The sequence below is a fragment of the Capra hircus genome (assembly GCF_001704415.2).
Source record: "Capra hircus breed San Clemente chromosome X unlocalized genomic scaffold, ASM170441v1, whole genome shotgun sequence".
Classification (NCBI taxonomy): Eukaryota; Metazoa; Chordata; class Mammalia; order Artiodactyla; family Bovidae; genus Capra; species Capra hircus.
This window is the reverse complement of record NW_017189516.1, coordinates 6,900,959-6,918,310: the sequence shown is the minus strand read 5'-3', so window position 1 is coordinate 6,918,310 and position 17,352 is coordinate 6,900,959.

Genomic DNA, 17,352 nt, shown 5'->3' with positions numbered 1-17,352 from the left:
ATCATAGAGGATCCTGCTGAGATTTATGTCTGAGAGTGTTTTGCTTATGTTCTCCTCTAGGAGTTTTATAGTTTCTGGTCTTATGTTTAGATCTTTAATCCATTTTGAGTTTATTTTTGTGTATGGTGTTAGAAAGTGATCTAGTTTCATTCTTTTACAAGTTGTTGACCAGTTTTCCCAGCACCACTTGTTAAAGAGATTGTCTTTAATTCTTGCCTCCTTTGTCGAAGATGAGGTATCAATAGGTGTGTGGATTTATTTCTGGGCTTTCTATTTTTTTTCCATTGATCTATATTACTGTCTTTGTGCCAGTAACCATACTGTTTTAATGACTGTGGCTTTGTAGTAGAGCCTGAAGTCAGGCAGGTTGATTCCTCCAGTTCCTTTCTTCATTCTCAAGATTGCTTTGGCTATTCGAGCTTTTTTTGTATTTCCATAGAAATTGTGAGATTATTTGTTCTAGCTCTGTGAAAAATACTGCTGGTAGCTTGATAAGGATTGCATTGAATCTGTAGATTGCTTTGGGTAGTATAATCATTTTCACTATATTGATTCTTCTGATCCATGACCATGGTATATTTCTCCATCTCTTAGAGTCCTCTTTGATTTCTTTCACCAGTGTTTTATATTTTTCTATATATAGGTCTTTAGTTTCTTTAGATAGGTATATTTCTAAGTATTTTATTCTTTTTGTTGCAATGGTGAATGGAATTGTTTCCTTAATTTCTTTTTCTACTTTCTCATTATTAGTGTATAGGAATGCAAGGGATTTCTGTATGTTGATTTTATATCCTGCCACTTTACTATATTCATTGATTAGCTCTAGTAATTTTCTGGGGGAGTCTTTAGGGTTTTCTATGTAGAGGATCATGTCATCTGCAAACTGAGAGTTTTACGTTTTCTTTTTTCCTTTTATTTCTTTTTCTGCTCTGATTGCTATGGCCAAATCTTTCAGAACTAAGTTGAATGGTAGCAGTGAAAGTGGGGACCCTTGTCTTGTTCCTGACTTTAGGGGAAATGCTTTCAATTTTTCACAATTGAGGATAATGTTTGCTGTGGGCTTGTCATATATAGCTTTTATTATCTTGAGGTACATTCCTTCTATTCCTGCTTTCTGGAGAGTTTTTATCATAAACAGATGTTGAATTTTGTCAAAGGCCTTCTCTGCATCTATTGAGATAATCATATGGCTTTATTTTTCAATTTGTTAATGTGGTGAATTACATTGATTGATTTGTGGATATTGATGAATCCTTGCATCACTGGGATAAAGCCCACTTGGTTATGGTGTATGATCTTTTTAATGTGTTGTTGGATTCTGATTGCTAGAATTTTGTTAAGAATTTTTGCATCTATGTTCATCAGTGATATTGGCCTGTAGTTTTCTTTATTTATGGCATCTTTGTCAGGTTTTGGTGTTAGGGTGATGGCGGCCTCATAGAATGAGTTTGGAAGTTTACCTTCCTCTGCAAGTTTCTGGAAGAGTTTGAGTAGGATAGGTGTTAGCTCTTCTCTAAATTTTTGGTAGAATTCAGCTGTGAAGCCATTTGGACCTGGGCTTTTGTTTGCTGGAAGATTTCTGATTAGAATTTCAATTTCCACGCTTGTGATGGGTCTGTTAAAATTTTCTATTTCTTCCTGGTTCAGTTTTTGAAAGTTGTACTTTTCTAAGAATTTGTCCATTTTTTCCACGTTTCCATTTTATTGGCTTATAATTACTGATAGTAGTCTCTTATGATCCTTTGTATTTCTGTGTTGTCTGTTGTGACTTCTTCATTTTCATTTCTAATTTTATTGATTTGATTCTTCTACTTTTGTTTCTTGAAGTGTCTGGCTAATGGTTTTTCAATGTTATTTATCCTTTCAAATAACCAGCTTTTAGCTTTGTTGATTTTTGCTATGAACTCTTTTGTTTCTTTTGCATTTATTTCTGCCCTAATTTTAAAGATTTCTTTCCTCTACTAACTCTGTGGTTATCCATTTCTTCCTTTTCTAGTTGCTTTAGGTGTAGAGTTAGGTTATTTGACTTTTTTCTTGTTTCTTCGGGTATGTCTGTATTGCTATGAACTTTTCCCTTAGCACTGCTTTTATAGTGTCCCAGAGGTTTTGAGTTGTTGTGTTTTCATTTTCATTCGTTTCTATGCATATTTTGGTTTCTTTTTTGATTTCTTCTGTGATTTGTTGGTCATTCAGCAGCGTGTTGTTCAGTCTCCATATGTTGGAATTTTTAATAGTTTTTCTCCTGTAATTGAGATTTAATCTTAATGCATTATGGTCAGAAAAGATGCTTGGAATGATTTCAATTTTTTTTTTAAAATTTATCAAGGTTAGATTTATGGCCCAGGATGTGATCTATCCTTTAGAAGTTTCTGTGAGCAATTGAGATAAAGGTGAAATTCGTTGTTTTGGGGTGAAATGTCCTATAGATATCAATTAGGTCTAATTGGTCTATTGTATCATTTAAAGTTTGTGTTTCTTTGTTAATTTTCTGTTTAGTTGATCTGTCCATAGGTGTGAGTGGGGTATTAAAGTCTCCCACTATATTGTTAATTTCCCCTTTCATACTTGTTAGCATTACTCTTACATATTGTGGTGCTCCTATGTTGGGTGCATCAATTGATTTCAGTTCAGTCGCTCAGTCGTGTTCGACTCTTTGCAACCTCATGAATTGTCAGCTGTGAGCCGGCACACTGAGCGTGGCCAAAAGGAGCTACCCCACGTCCGAGGTCAGTGGCAGCTGGGAAGAGCAACCCCACGTCCGAGGTCAGGGGTGGCGGCCAGGAGGAGCTACCCCATGTCCAAGGCCAGCGGCGACCTGGAGGAGACAACCCATGTCCAAGGGCCAGGGTGGCTGGGAGAAGCCACCTCGCACCCGAGACCAGGGATGGCAGCTGGGAGGAGCAACCCAAGGAGCAGTGGCTTCCCAGGTGCAGGAAGGCCTAGAGGAGCAATCCCACATTGAAGGTCAGTAACGGCGCTGGTAAGGAGATGCCCTTCGTCAAAGGTATGGAGCAGCGGCTGTGCTTTCCTGGAGCAGCCGTGAAGAGATACCCCACACCCAAGGTAAGAGAAAACCATGTATGATGGTAGGTGTTGCAAGAGGGCATCAGAGGGCAGACACACTGAAACCATACTAACAGAAAACTAGTCAATCTAATCACACTAGGACCACAGCCTTGTCTAACTCAATGAAACCAAACCATGCCTGTGGGGTAACCCAAGATGGGCGGGTCATGGTGGAGAGGTCTCACAGAATGTGGTCCACTGGAGAAGGGAATGGCAAACCACGTCAGTATTCTTGCCTTGAGAACCCCATGAACAGTATGAAAAGGCAAAATGATAGGATACCCAAAGAGGAACTCCCCAGGGCGTTAGGTGCCCAATATGCTACTGGAGATCAGTGGAGAAATAATTGCAGAAAGAATGAACGGATGAAGCCAAAGCAAAAACAACACCCAGTTGTGGATGTAACAGGTGATAGAAACAAGACCCGATGCTGTAAAGATCAATATTAAATAGGACCCTGGATCCATGAATCACGGCAAATTGGAAGTGGTCAAACAAGAGATGGCAAGGATGAACGTCGACATTCTAGGAATCAGCAAACTAAAATTGAATGGAATGGGTGAATTTAACTTAGATGATGATTGTATCTATTATTGTGGACAGGAATCCCTCAGAAGAAATGGAATAGCCATCATGGTCCACAAAAGATCCGAAATGCAGTACCTGGCTGCAATCTCAAAAACGACAGAATGACCTCTGTTCTTTTCCAAATCAAGCCATTCAATATCACAGTTATCCAAGTCTATGTCCCAACTAGTAATGCTGAAGAAACTGAAGTTGAACCATTTTATGAAGACCTAAAAGACCTTTTAGAACTAACATCCCCAAAAGATGTCCTTTTCATTATAGGGCACTGGAATGCAAAAGTAGTAGGTCAAGAAACACTTGGAGTAAGACGCAAATTTGGCCTTGGAATGAGGAATGAAGTAGGGCAAAGACTAATAGAGTTTTGCCAAGAAAATGCACTGGTCATAGCAAACACCCTCTTCCAACAACACAAGAGAAGACTCTACACATGCACATCACCAGATGATCAACACCACAATCAGATTGATTATATTCTTTACAGCCAAAGATGGAGAAGCTCTATACAGTCAACAAAAACAAGACCACTAGCTGACTGTGGCTCAGATCGTGAACTCCATATTGCCAAATTCAGCCTGAAAATGAAAGTAGGGAAAACCGTTAGGCCATTCAGGTATGACCTAAATCAAATCCCTTATGATTATACAGTGAAAGTGAGAAATAGATTTAAGGGCCTAGATCTAATAGATAAAGTGCCTGATGAACTCTGGAATGAGGTTCTTGACATTGTACAGGAGACAGGGATCAAGACTATCCCCATGGAAAAGAAATGCAAAAAAGCAAAATGGCTGTCTGAGGAGGCTTTACAAATAGCTGTGAAAAGAAGAAAGGCAAAAGGCAAAGGAGAAAAGGAAAGGTATAAGCATCTGAATGCAGACATCTAAAGAATAGCAAGAAGAGATAAGAAAACCTTCTTAAACCATCAATGAAAAGAAATAGAGGAAAAGAAGAGAATGGGAAAGACTAGAGATTTCTTCAAGAAAATTAGAGATACCAAGGGAACATTTCATGCAAAGATGGGCTCGATAAAGGACAGAAATGATCTGGACCTAACAAATCAGAAGATATTAAGAAGAGGTGGCAAGAACACATAGAAGAACTGTACAAAAAAGATCTTCACTACCTAGATAATCATGATAATGTGATCACTAATCAAGAGACAGACATCTTGGAATGTGAATTCAAGTGGGCCTTAGAAAGAATCACTACAAACAAAGCTACTGGAGCTGATGGAATTCCACTTGAGCTGTTTCAAATCCTGAAAGATGATGCTGTGTAAGTGCTGCACTCAATATGCCAGCAAATTTGGAAAACTCAGCAGTGCCCACAGGACTGGAAAAGGTCAGTTTTCTTTCCAATTCCAAAGAAAGGCAATGCAAAAGGATGGTCAAACTACTGCACCATTGCACTCATCTCACATGCTAGTAAAGTAATGCTCAAAATTCTCCAAGCCAGGCTTCAGCATTACGTGAACTGTGAACTCCCTGATGTTCAAGATGGTTTCAGAAAAGGCAGAGGAACCAGAGATTCAATTGCCACATTCGCTGGATCATGGAAAAAGCAAGAGAATTCCAGAAAAACATCTATTTCTGCTTTATGGATTATGCCATAGCCTTTGACTGTGTGGATCACAGTAAACTGTGGAAAATTATGAAAGAGATGGGAATACCAGACCACCTGACCTGCCTCTTGAGAAATCTGTATGCAGGCAATGAAGTAACAGTTAAAACTGGACATGGAACAACATACTGGTTCCAAATAGGAAAAGGAGTACATCAAGGCTGTATTTTGTCACCCTGTTTATTTAACTGATATGCAGAATACATCATGAATAATGCTGGACTGGAAGAAACACACGCTGGAATCAAGACTGAAGGGAGAAATATCAATAACCTCAGATATGCAGAAGAAATCTCTCTAATGGCAAAAAATGAAGAGGAACTAAAAAGCCTCTTAATGAACGTGAAAGTGGAGAGCGAAAAAGTTGGCTTAAAGCTCAACATTTAGAAAACGAAGATCATGGCATCTGGTCCCATCACTTCATGGGAAATAGATGGGGAAAGAGTGGAAACAGTGACAGACTTTATTTTTGGGGGCTCCAAAATCACTGCAGATGGTGACTGCAGCTATGAAATTAAAAGGCACTTACTCCTTGGAAAAAAAGTTATGACCAACATAGATAGCATATTCAAAGCAGAGACATTACTTTGCCAACTAAGGGATGTCTAGTCCAGGCTATGGTTTTTCCTGTGGTCATGTATGGATGTGAGAGTTGGACTGTGAAGAAGGCTGAGCGCTGAAGAATTGATGCTTTTGAGCTGTGGTGTTGAAAAAGACTCTTGAGAGTCCCTTGGACTGCAAGGAGATCCAACCAGTGCATTCTGAAGATCAGCCCTGGGCTTTCTTTGAAAGGAATGATGCTAAAGCTGGAACTCCAGTACTTTGGCCACCTCATGCGAAGTGTTGACTCATTGGAAAAGACTCTGATGATGGGAGTGATTGGGGGCAGGAGGAGAAGGGGGTGACCGAGGATGAGATGGCTGGATGGCATCACCAGCTTGATGGACGTAAGTCTGAGTGAATTCCGGAAGATGGTGATGGACACGGAGGCCTGGCGTGCTGTAATTCATGTGGTCGCAAAGAGTCAGACACGACTGAGCGACTGAACTGAACTGAACTGAACAAGCCTCCCTGTCCATCACCACCTCCTGGAGTTTACTCAGACTCACATCCATCCAGTCCGTGATGCCATCCAGCCATCTCATTCTCGGTGGTCCCCTTCTCCTCCTTCCCCCAATCTCTCCCAACATCAGAGTCTTTTCCAATGAGTCAACTTGTCTCATGAGGTGGCCATAGTACTGGAGTTTCAGCTTTAGCTACATTGCTTCCAAAGAAATCTCAGGGCTGATCTCTTTCAGAATGCACTGGTTGGATCTCCTTGCAGTCCAAGGGACTCTCAAGACTCTTCTCCAACACCAAATTTCAAAAGTATCAATACTTCGGCCAACTGTTATATCTTCTTCTTGGATTGATCATTTGATCATTATGTAGTAGCCTCCTTTGTTTCTTTTCACAGCCTTTGTTTTAAAGTCCATTTTATCGGATATGAGTATTACTACTCCCACTTTCTTTTGGTCTCTATTTGCCTGGAATATATTTTTCCAGACCTTCACTTTCAGTCTATATGTGTCCCTTCTTTTGAGGTGGGTCTCTTGTACGTAGCATATATAGGGGTCTTGTTTTTGAATCCATTCAGCCAGTCTTTGTCTTTGTTGGAGCATTCAACCCATTTACGTTTAAGATAATTATTGATAAGTATGATTCCATTGCCATTTACTTAATTGTTTTGGGTTCGGGTTTATATGCCCTTGTGGTTTTTCCTGTCTAGAGAATATCCTTTAGCATTTGTTAGAGAGCTGGTTTGGTGGTGCTGAATTCTCTCAGCTTTTGCTTGTCTGTAAATCTTTTGATTTCTCCTTCGTATTTGAATGAGATCCTTGCTGGGTACAGTAATCTGGGCTGTAGGTTATTTTCTTTCATCGTTTTAAGTTTGTCTTGCCATTCCCTCCTGGGCTGAAGCGTTTCTATTGAAAGATCTGCAGTTATCCTTATGGGAATTCCCTTGTGTGTTATTTGTTGTTTTTCCCTTGCTGCTTTTCATATTTGTTCTCTGTGTTTGATCTTGTTAATTTGATTAATGTGTGCCTTGGGATGTTATGTCTTGGGTTTATCCTGTTTGGAACTCTCTGGGTTTCTTGGACTTGAGTGATTATTTCCTTCCCCATTTTAGGGAAGTTTTCAACTATTCTCTCCTCAAGTAGTTTCTCATGGTCTTTCTTTTTGTCTTGTTCTTCTGTGATTCCTATAATTCGAATGTTGAAGCATTTCATATTGTCCCGGAGGTCTCTGAGATTGTCCTCATTTCTTTTAATTCATTTTTTCTTTATTCCTCTCTGATTCATTTATTTCTACCATTCTATCTTCTATTTCACTAATCCTATCTTCTGCCTCCATTAATCTACTATTTGTTGCCTCCATAGTGTTTCTGATCACATTCATTTCAGTCAGTTCAGTTCAGTAGCTCTATCGTGTCTGACTCTTTGCGACCCCATGAATCGCAGCACACCAGGCCTCTCTGTTCATCACCATCTCCCGGAGTTCACTCAGACTCATGTCCATCAAGTCCGTGATGCCTTCCAGCCATCTCATCCTCGGTCAACCCCTTCTTCTCCTGCCCCCTTCCCTCCAGCAATCAGAATCTTTTCCAAAGAGTCAAGTCTTCTCATGAGGTGGCCAAAGTACTGGAGTTTAAGCTTTAGTATCATTTCTTCCAAAGAAATCCCAGGGTTGATCTCCTTCAGAATGGACTGTTTGGATCTTCTTGCAGTCCAAGGGACTCTCAAGAGTCTTCTCCAACACCACAGTTCAAAAGCATCATTTCTTTTGCATTCAGCCTTCCTCACAGTCCAACTCTCACATCCATACACGACCACAGGAAAAACCATAGCCTTGAATAGATTGACCTCAGTCAGCTAAGTAATGTCTGTGCTTTTGAATATACTATCTAGGTTGGTCATAACTTTTCTTCCAAGGAGTAAGCGTCTTTTAATCTCATGGCTGCAATAACCATCTGCAGTGATTTTGGACCCCCAAAAAATAAAGTCTGTCACTGTTTCCACTTTTTCCCCATCTATTTCCCATGAAGTGATATGACTGGATGCCATGATCTTCGTTTTCTGAATGTTGAGTTTTAAGCCAACTTTTTCACTCTCCTCTTTCACTTTCATCAAGAGGATTTTTAGCTCCTCTTCACTTTCTGCCATAAGGGTGGTGTCATCTGCATACCTGAGCTTATTGATATTTCTCCCAGCAATCTTGATTCCAGCTTGTGTTTCTTCCAGTCCAGTGTTTTTCATGATGTACTCTGCATATCAGTTAAATAAGCAGGGTGACAATATACAGCCTTGACGTACTCCTTTTCCTATTTGGAAGCAGTCTGTTGTTCCATGTCCAGTTCTAACTGTTGCTTCCTGATCTGCATACAGACTTCTCAAGAGGCAGGTTAGGTGGTCTGGTATTCCCATCTCTTTCTGAATTCTCCACAGTTTATTGTGATATATACACTCAAAAGCTTTGCCATAGTCAATAAAGCAGAAGTAGATGTTATTCTGGATCTCTCTTGCTTTTTCCAAGATCTAGCAGATGTTGGCAATTTGATCTCTGGTTCCTGTGCCTTTCCTAAAACCAGCTTGAACATCAGGGAGTTCACAGTTCACGTAATGCTGAAGCCTGGCTTGGAGAATTTTGAGCATTACTTTACTAGCATGTGAGATGAGTGCAATTGTGCAATAGTTTGAGTATTCTTTGGCACTGCCTTTCTTTGGAATTAGAATGAAAACGGACCTTTTCCAGTCCTGTGGCCACTGCTGAGTTTTCCAAATTTGCTGGCATATTGAGTGCAGCACTTTCACAGCATCATCTTTCAGGATTTGAAACAGCTCACCTGGAATTCCATCACCTCCACTAGATTTGTTCATAGTGATGCTTTCTAAGGCCCACTGGAATTCACATTCCAAGATGTCTGTCTCTTGATTAGTGATCACATTATCATGATTATCTAGGTCGTGAAGATCTTTTTTGTACAGTTCTTCTATATATTCTTGCCTTCTCTTCTTAATATCTTCTCTTCTGTTAGGTACAGACCATTTCTGTCCTTTATCGAGCCCATCTTTGAATGAAATGTTCCCTTGGTATCTGTCATTTTCTTGAAGAGATCTCTAGTCTTTCCCATTCTCTTCTTTTCCTCTATTTCTTTTCATTGATCGCTGAAGAAGGCTTTCTTATCTCTTCTTGCTATTCTTTGGAACTCTGCATTCAGATGCTTATATCTTTCCTTTTCTCCTTTGCTTTTTGCCTCTTTTCTTTTCACAGTTATTTGTAAGGCCTCCCCAGACAGCCATTTTGCTTTTTTGCATTTCTTTTCCATGGGGATAATCTTGATCCCTATCTCCTGTACAATGTCACAAACCTCATTCCGTAGTTAATCAGGAACTTTATCTATCAGATCTAGGCCCTTAAATTTATTTCTCACTTTCACTGTATAATCATAAGGGATTTGATTTAGGTCATACCTGAATGGTCTAACGGTTTTCACTACTTTCTTCAATTTAAGTCTGAATTTGGTAGTAAGGAGTTCATGATCTGAGCCACAGTCAGCTCCTGGTCTTGTTTTTGTGACTGTATAGAGCTTCTTCCTCTTTGGCTGCATAGAATATAATCAATCTGATTGTGGTGTTGACCATCTGGTGACGTGCATGTGTAGAGTCTTCTCTTGTGTTGTTGGAAAAGCATGTTTGCTCTGACCAGTGCATTTTCTTGGCAAAACGCTACTAGTCTTTGCCCTGCTTCATTCTGCATTCCACGGCCAAATTTGCCTCTTACTCCAAGTGTTTCTTGACCTACTACTTTTGCATTCCAGCCCCCTATAATGAAAAGGACATCTTTTGGGGGTGTTAGTTCTAAAAGGTCTTGTAGGTCTTCATAAAAACTTTCAACTTCAGTTTCTTCAGTGTTACTAGTTGGGGCATAGACTTGGATAACTCTGATATTGAATGGTTTTCCTTGGAGACGAACAGAGATCATTCTTTCGTTTTTGAGAATGCATCCAAGTACTGCATTTCAGACTCTTTTGTTGACCATGATGGCTACTCCATTTCTTCTGAGGGATTCCTGCCCACATAGTAGATATAATGGTCATCTGAGTTAAATTCACCCATTCCAGTCCATTTTAGTTCGCTGATTCCTAGAGTGTCAATGTTCACCCTTGCCATCTCTTGTTTGACCACCTCCAATTTACCTTGATTTATGGACCTGACATTCCAGGGTCCTATTTAATATTGATCTTTACAGCATCGGATCTTGTTTCTATCACCTGTCACATCCACAACTGGGTGTTGTTTTTGCTTTGGCTCCATCCGTTTATTCTTTCTGGAGTTATTTCTCCACTGATCTCCAGTAGCATATTGGGCACCTACTGACCTGGGTAGTTCCTCTTTGGTATCCTATCATTTTCCCTTTTCATACTGCATTTTTATTCATTGCATTATTCATTATATATTGACTCTTTTTTTTTATTTCTTCTAGGTCCTTGTTAAGCCTTTCTTGTGTCTTCTCAGTCCTTGTCTCCAGGCTGTTTTCTGTGATTCCATTTTGATTTCAAGATTTTGGATCATTTTTACTATCTTTATTTGCAATTCTTTCTCAGGTAGATTCCCTATCTCTTCCTCTTTTGTTTGGTTTGGTGAGCATTTCTCCTATTCCTTTACCTTCTGGATATTCCTCTGTCTCTTCATCTTGGTTATATTGCTGCATTTGGGTGGCCTTTCTGTAATCTGAGTGTATGTGGAGTTCTCTTTATTATGGAGTTTCCTTGCTGTGGGTGGGGTTGTATCAGTGGCTTGTCAAGGTTTCTTGTTTAGGGAAGCTTGTGTCAGAGTTCTGTTGGGTAGAGGTGGATTTCTTCTCTCTGGAGCGCAGTGAAGTGTTCAGTAATCAGTTATGAGATGTCAGTGGTTTTGGAGTACCTTTGAGCTGCCTGTATATTGAAGCTCAGGTGTGTGTTCCTATGTTTCTGGAGAACTTGCATGGTATGTCTTGCTCTGGAACTTGTTGGCCCTTGGGTAGTGCTTGGTTTTAGTCTAGGTATGGAGGCGTTTGATCAGTACCTATTGATTAATGTTCCCTGGATTCAGGAGTTCTCTAATGTTCTCAGGTTTTGGACTTAAGCCTCCTGCTTCTGGTTTACAGTTTTATTTTTACAGTAGAGTCAAGACTTCCCCATCTATACAGCATGAATGATAAAACATCTAGGTTAAAGATGAAAAGTTTCTCCACATTGAGGGACACCCAGAGAGGTTCACTGAGTTACATGGAGAAGAGAAGAAGGAGGAGGTAGTTATAGGTGACTGGAATGAGATGAGGTGGGATCAAAAGAGGAGAGAGCAAGCTACCCAGTAATCACTTCCTTATGTCCGCTTCACAGTCTGGACCGCTCAGAGATGTTCACGGAGTTATATATGGAAGAGGAGAGGGGAGAAGTAGACAGGTGGCCAGGAGGATAAAAGAGGGAAATGAAAATGAGAGAGACAGATCCAGCCAGTAACCAGTTCCCTAAGTGTTCTCCATCATCTAGAACATACAGAGATTCACAGAGTTGGGTGGAGAAGAGAAGGGGAGGGAAGAGACAGACACAACCTGGTGGAGAAAAAGGAGAGTCCAAAGGAGGAGAGAGTGGTCAAGCCAGTAATCTCGCTCTCAGGTAAAATTGGGTACTGAAGATTGGGTTTTTAAATGTACAAAATTGATAACAAATACTAAAAAGCAAAGATTAAAAATCTACAGTATATTTTGGATTATCAAAAATACAATATTAAAGAAAAGAAGAAGAGAAAAAAACGTTACAAGTATTATTAAAAAACAGCAACATCCACAAAAAATATATATACAGTGTTTGCTTTAAAAATAGGGTATTTTTTGAAAAGTAATAGTAGGTTATAAAAATCAAAATCAAAGGAGAAATAGAGGACTTAAAAATTTAAGAAAGTTAAAAGAAGAAAAAGAAAAGAAAAAAATCAAACAACAACATCAACAAAAGAAAACAAAAACAGAATGATCGAAAAAATAGTAAAGATATATCTGGGCCTTTATCTGGTGTTGTAGGCAGTGTGGGGTCACTTCCAAGGTGGTTCACTCTGTTTAGCTTCTTCTGTTTGCTGGTCTCTTCAGTGTCTGCTTTCCACCCTGACATAAGGGGGGCGGTGGTGGACACTTTTTTTTTTTTTTTTTTAGGCTCACTTGTTCAGTCGCACCGTGGGGAGGGAGGGATGCTGCAAACAAATAACACTGGTGTGTGCTCACAGTGTCTCAGCCACGCTGGGTCTGCCCCTGATCATGGCACACACCGTTCAAGCTCTAAGTTGCTCCACCAGGAACCGTCTGATGCCAGCCCTAGGTGGCATGCACCTCCCAGGTCTAAGCTGCTCAGGCTCGACTCTCAGGTAGCCCTCAGAGGCACAGATTAGGTTGGGCCTTGGTTTTGCGCCCTTCCCAGGTCCGAGTAGCTCAGATGTTTGGTGAGCACGGTCGCTGTGACTTATCACCTTTCCCATCCCTGTTGCTCAGTTTTCTGGGTGTACCGCTGGCTCCACTTCTCAGGTGGATGGTGACTGTCCAGAACCCCAAGAAGTCTTAGCAAATAAGCCTGCTTTCAGTTTGGTAGGTAATGCCTCTCCGGGGCTGTGATTGCTCCCTTCCAGCCTTATGGCTCTGGCTGCCTATCACCAGAGGGGGATGGTCTGCAGCCAGCTATTTCTGTTCCATCCTTTGTTCTGTGCACGGTCCTGGTGGTGTCTTATGTTAAAGCTTTTCGCGTGGTAGCTATCCCACAGTCTGGTATGCTAGCCCAAGTTAGTTCACTCTGGTTAAACTCAGGGCATTCCAGCCCGATTCTTAATAAGCACTGCAGCCCTCACCTCCCTGCCCAGCCCCCACTTGCTAGTGGTGGATGCAGGCGTTTGCACTGCTTCTCCACTGGGGGAGACACCGCTGGGCTCGTAATCTGTTGGTTTTAAATATTTATTTATTTTTCTTCCCTGTTATGCCGCCCTCTGTGCTTCCAAGGCTCACCACAGATTCAGCAGCGAGAGTGTTTCCTTGTGTTTGGAAACTTCTCTCTTTTTAAGACTCCCTTCCCGGGACAGGACTCCCTTCCCGGGATGGAGCTCCCTCCCTACCTCCTTTGTCTCTTTTTTTGTCTTTTATATTTTTTTCTACCTATTTTTTAAGACAATGATCTGCTTTTCTGGATGCCTGATGTCCTCTGCCAGCATTCAGAAGTTGTTTTGTGGAATTTACTCAGCGCTGAAATGTTCTTTTGATGAATTTGTGAGGGAGAAAGTGGTCTCCTCGTCCTATTCCTCTACCATCTTAGGACCGCCTCCCTGTTTGTAGACTTTTTGAGAGCAGCTATTCTGACCCACATGAAATGGTACCTCATTGTGGTTTTGATTTGCATTTCTATGCTAATGAGTGATGATGAACATCTTTTCATGTGTTTATTAGCCATCTGTATGTCTTCTTTGGAGAAATGTCTTTTCTTTGGCCCATTTTTTGATTGGGTCACTTATTTTTCTGGTATTGAGCTGCAGGAGTTGCTTGGATATTTTTGAGATTAATTGTTTGTCAGTTTCCTCATTTGCTATTATTTTATCCCATTCTGAAGGCTGTCATTTCATCTTGCTTATAGTTTTCATTGTGCAAAAGCTTTTATGTTTAATTAGGTCTCATTTGTTTATTTTTGCTTTTATTTCCATGATTCTTACATGTTGGTAAGCTTTTATTTCCATTATTCTAGGAGGTGGGTCATAGAGGATCTTGCTATGATTTACATCAGAGTGTTTTGGCTATGTTTTCCTCCAGGAGTTTTATAGTTTCTGGTCTTAGATATTTAATCCATTTTGAGTTTATTTTTGTGTATGGTGTTAGAAAGTGATCTAGTTTCATTCTTTTACAAGTGGTTGACCAGTTTTCCCAGCACCACTTGTTGAAGAGTTATTCTTTATATGCTTTTTTTTTCTGGCTCATTTAATTAGACAAGCACCAGAGAAGTAAGGAAAAAAGCATATCATACACAGAATTTTTGAATTTTCTGCCCTGATTGTTTTGAATAAGTACAAAATCAAGACTCTTCTGACTTCAACCTAAAATTCATCTAATTCAGTTTTTGTGTTAACTGCCTACAAGACCCTTGGAGAAGTTTAGGGGTTTAGATTAGAAGGTTAAGTGCTATTTAAACATGATTTTTTGCACCATGGCTAACTTCTACACTCAGTGGATACAATCTCTCTTATGTGACAGCCAAGAAGTTCTGATATGACCACATAAATATAATATGTTAAATCATCTGCTCAGGAGGAAGTCACAAATACTAGAACTCAAAGTTCTTTATAGTTGAGTGAGTTACAAAAATAAACCAATTTAACATGTTGGTAAGCAAAACAAAACAACAAAACTCTTCTAAAAACACTATCCATATACCTGCAATGAAACAACTGTCATATCAAACAGACTGAGTAGGATGACTTCTACAGAGTACCTTGTGAAAACCTCAATAAGTGTAATTTTCTGAAATCAAGATCACTGTGATATTTACCCACAGTCTGGAAAAGTGAAAAATGTATAGTGCTTCTGGTGAGTTCACTTTGCTAAAATGGTCATTATTGTTTGTAACCTCATCACACTGTGCTAGTGGAATTAATTTTTAAGTGTGGTATCATAAAAGATTAATACGTAACAGGTATGAGTCCCATTGATATCTTATTTGTTGATTTTTGTCTGTGCTAGGTCTTTGTTTCTGCACAGGTTTTTCTCCAGTTGTGGCGAGCAGAGACTACTCTCTAGTAGCAGTGCACAGGCTTCTCATTGTGGTTTCTCTTTTTGCAGAGCATGGGACCACAGGCTTCAGTAATTGCGAAATGTGGGTCAATAGTTGCAGCTCCTGGGCTCTAGAGAGCAGATTCAATAGTTGTGGCACACCTGCTTACTTTCCCGATGGCATTCAGGATCTTTTCAGATCAGGGACTGAATCCATGTCTCTTGCATTGGCAGGTGGACTCTTTATCACTGAGCATCAGGGAATCCCCTAATTGATAATATAATAATTCAATGAAACAGCACATTAAACTATCTAGAATAAGCCTGGTGGTAGTGGTTTAGTCATTAAATCATTTCTGATTCTTGCAACCCATGGACTGTAGCCTACTAGGCTTCTCTGTCCATGAAATTTCCCAGGCAAGAATACTGGAGTAGGTTGCCATTTCCTTCTTCAGGGGATCTTCCCAACCCATGGATCGAACCCAGGTGTTCTGCATTGCAAGTGGTTTATTTATCAACTGAGCCACCTACTATGTAGTAAATGTTCAGTACTTCTTTTTTCTAAGATCATTTAAATTGGGACATTTTTATTTTACCCCACTATTAATAGTTACTATAATTACTGAGTGAACAGAAATTTAGAGACTTATTAAGCTAAGATGTAAAGAAGGAGTTACAAAATGAAAGTCAAGGCAATTCTGTTCACTTTCCAGCAACAACAGAGGCATCTTTAGCATAAATGATCCTTTTGCAGAGCTGATCCAGACTTAGTCTTCCTCAAAAGGCAAAGTCCTTCCTTTTTGCTAGCCTGGGATATTCTGGGGAATTTCTAAATTAGTCAGTATTAAAATTGAATCCACCTAGAAAATTTCAGAAACCACAGGTTCCTCTGCTAGAATAGAAAGTAGACATTAGACACAGAGGAAGAAGACCTAATGAATTTACTATTTTCTATCTGGGGAAGCAAAGATTTAATACATTTTTTTTCTTTCCTCCATTTAAAACTTCTTATAAACTCCAGAAGATAAGAAGGTATTCTTAATTATTTCAGCTTGGAGGACTTTGAGGGGATAGGTGTCCTTTCTATTCAAGTGAAAAAATATGAGAAATTTCACCTCTGACCTTACAGGCAGTACAAAATTGACCTCAATAACAGTCCACAACCCAGGAAAATATAACTTAACTAAGGTGACAAATAACTTCCAGCATATCTGTTTTAACTCACTGATCTACCTATACTTTTCTTTTTATATACATGCACAGAATATGTCACATTTAAAATTAATATTTTTACACAGCTTGCATCATTCATGCAGATGCCCTAGTAAGATTAAATATATTCTTCGTGGGAGGACTTTTTTCTCTCTTATTCCTTTCATTTTCTGTGAAACATCTGTGTGTGATCCTTCTAAAAACTAGGTCTAGCTAGTTAGTTCGCAAACATAAGATGAAAGTCTTCTGTGCCATATTATATATATTCATTTGCAATGTTTTTATTTGTAAAGCATGCCACATAGTAATTGATTGACTTATGTTGATTTGGGAGTAGGAAATAATGAAACTGGCCCAGTAAAGTAATTTGGGAACACAGAAATTATGGAAATAGGAACAAGTCAGAGTAGTAGAGAACTTATCCCAGGGGTCCATGGCTGCTAGTTGATAATTGCTCTTCAGTAGTAATTTTTTTTTTTTCAGAAAAAAAAAAACAATCTTGCAATCATGAATTGCATTAAAAATAATTTACTAATCATTTTTTTACAGACATAGAATAATTCCTATTCCTTAATGTTATCCACACAATTCTTTACCATCTGGAATTACTTCATGGCCAAGCTCAAGTCACATTTTGTTCAGAAAGCCTTCCCTGATTACTTCAACCCACATTGCCCTCTCTTCATTGAACATCCGTAACACTGATCACCTAAGCCTCGTGTTTGATTTTTCATATAATATCATGCCTGTGAGATTGGCTTAGGCTGATTCATCAACAGTTCAGTACCTATTAATGCATACTTATCTCTCTTTACACACGGTATATTTACATTAAGGATAGGGTTCATATTACATGTTTCTTTGTGTCTCACAGCACATAGCCCAGGACCATGCCTGCAGATTTCACTTAGTAAATGTGTGTTAAATGCATGTGGAATAAATGTCATGTTGTTAGATATAAGGCTTATTGAATTGTTTTGCTTTTTACAATCTAACATTTTAACTGATAACAAAGGTCTTTTTTGTGATAACTTTCTAATTTCTTTTCAGGAATAAGAC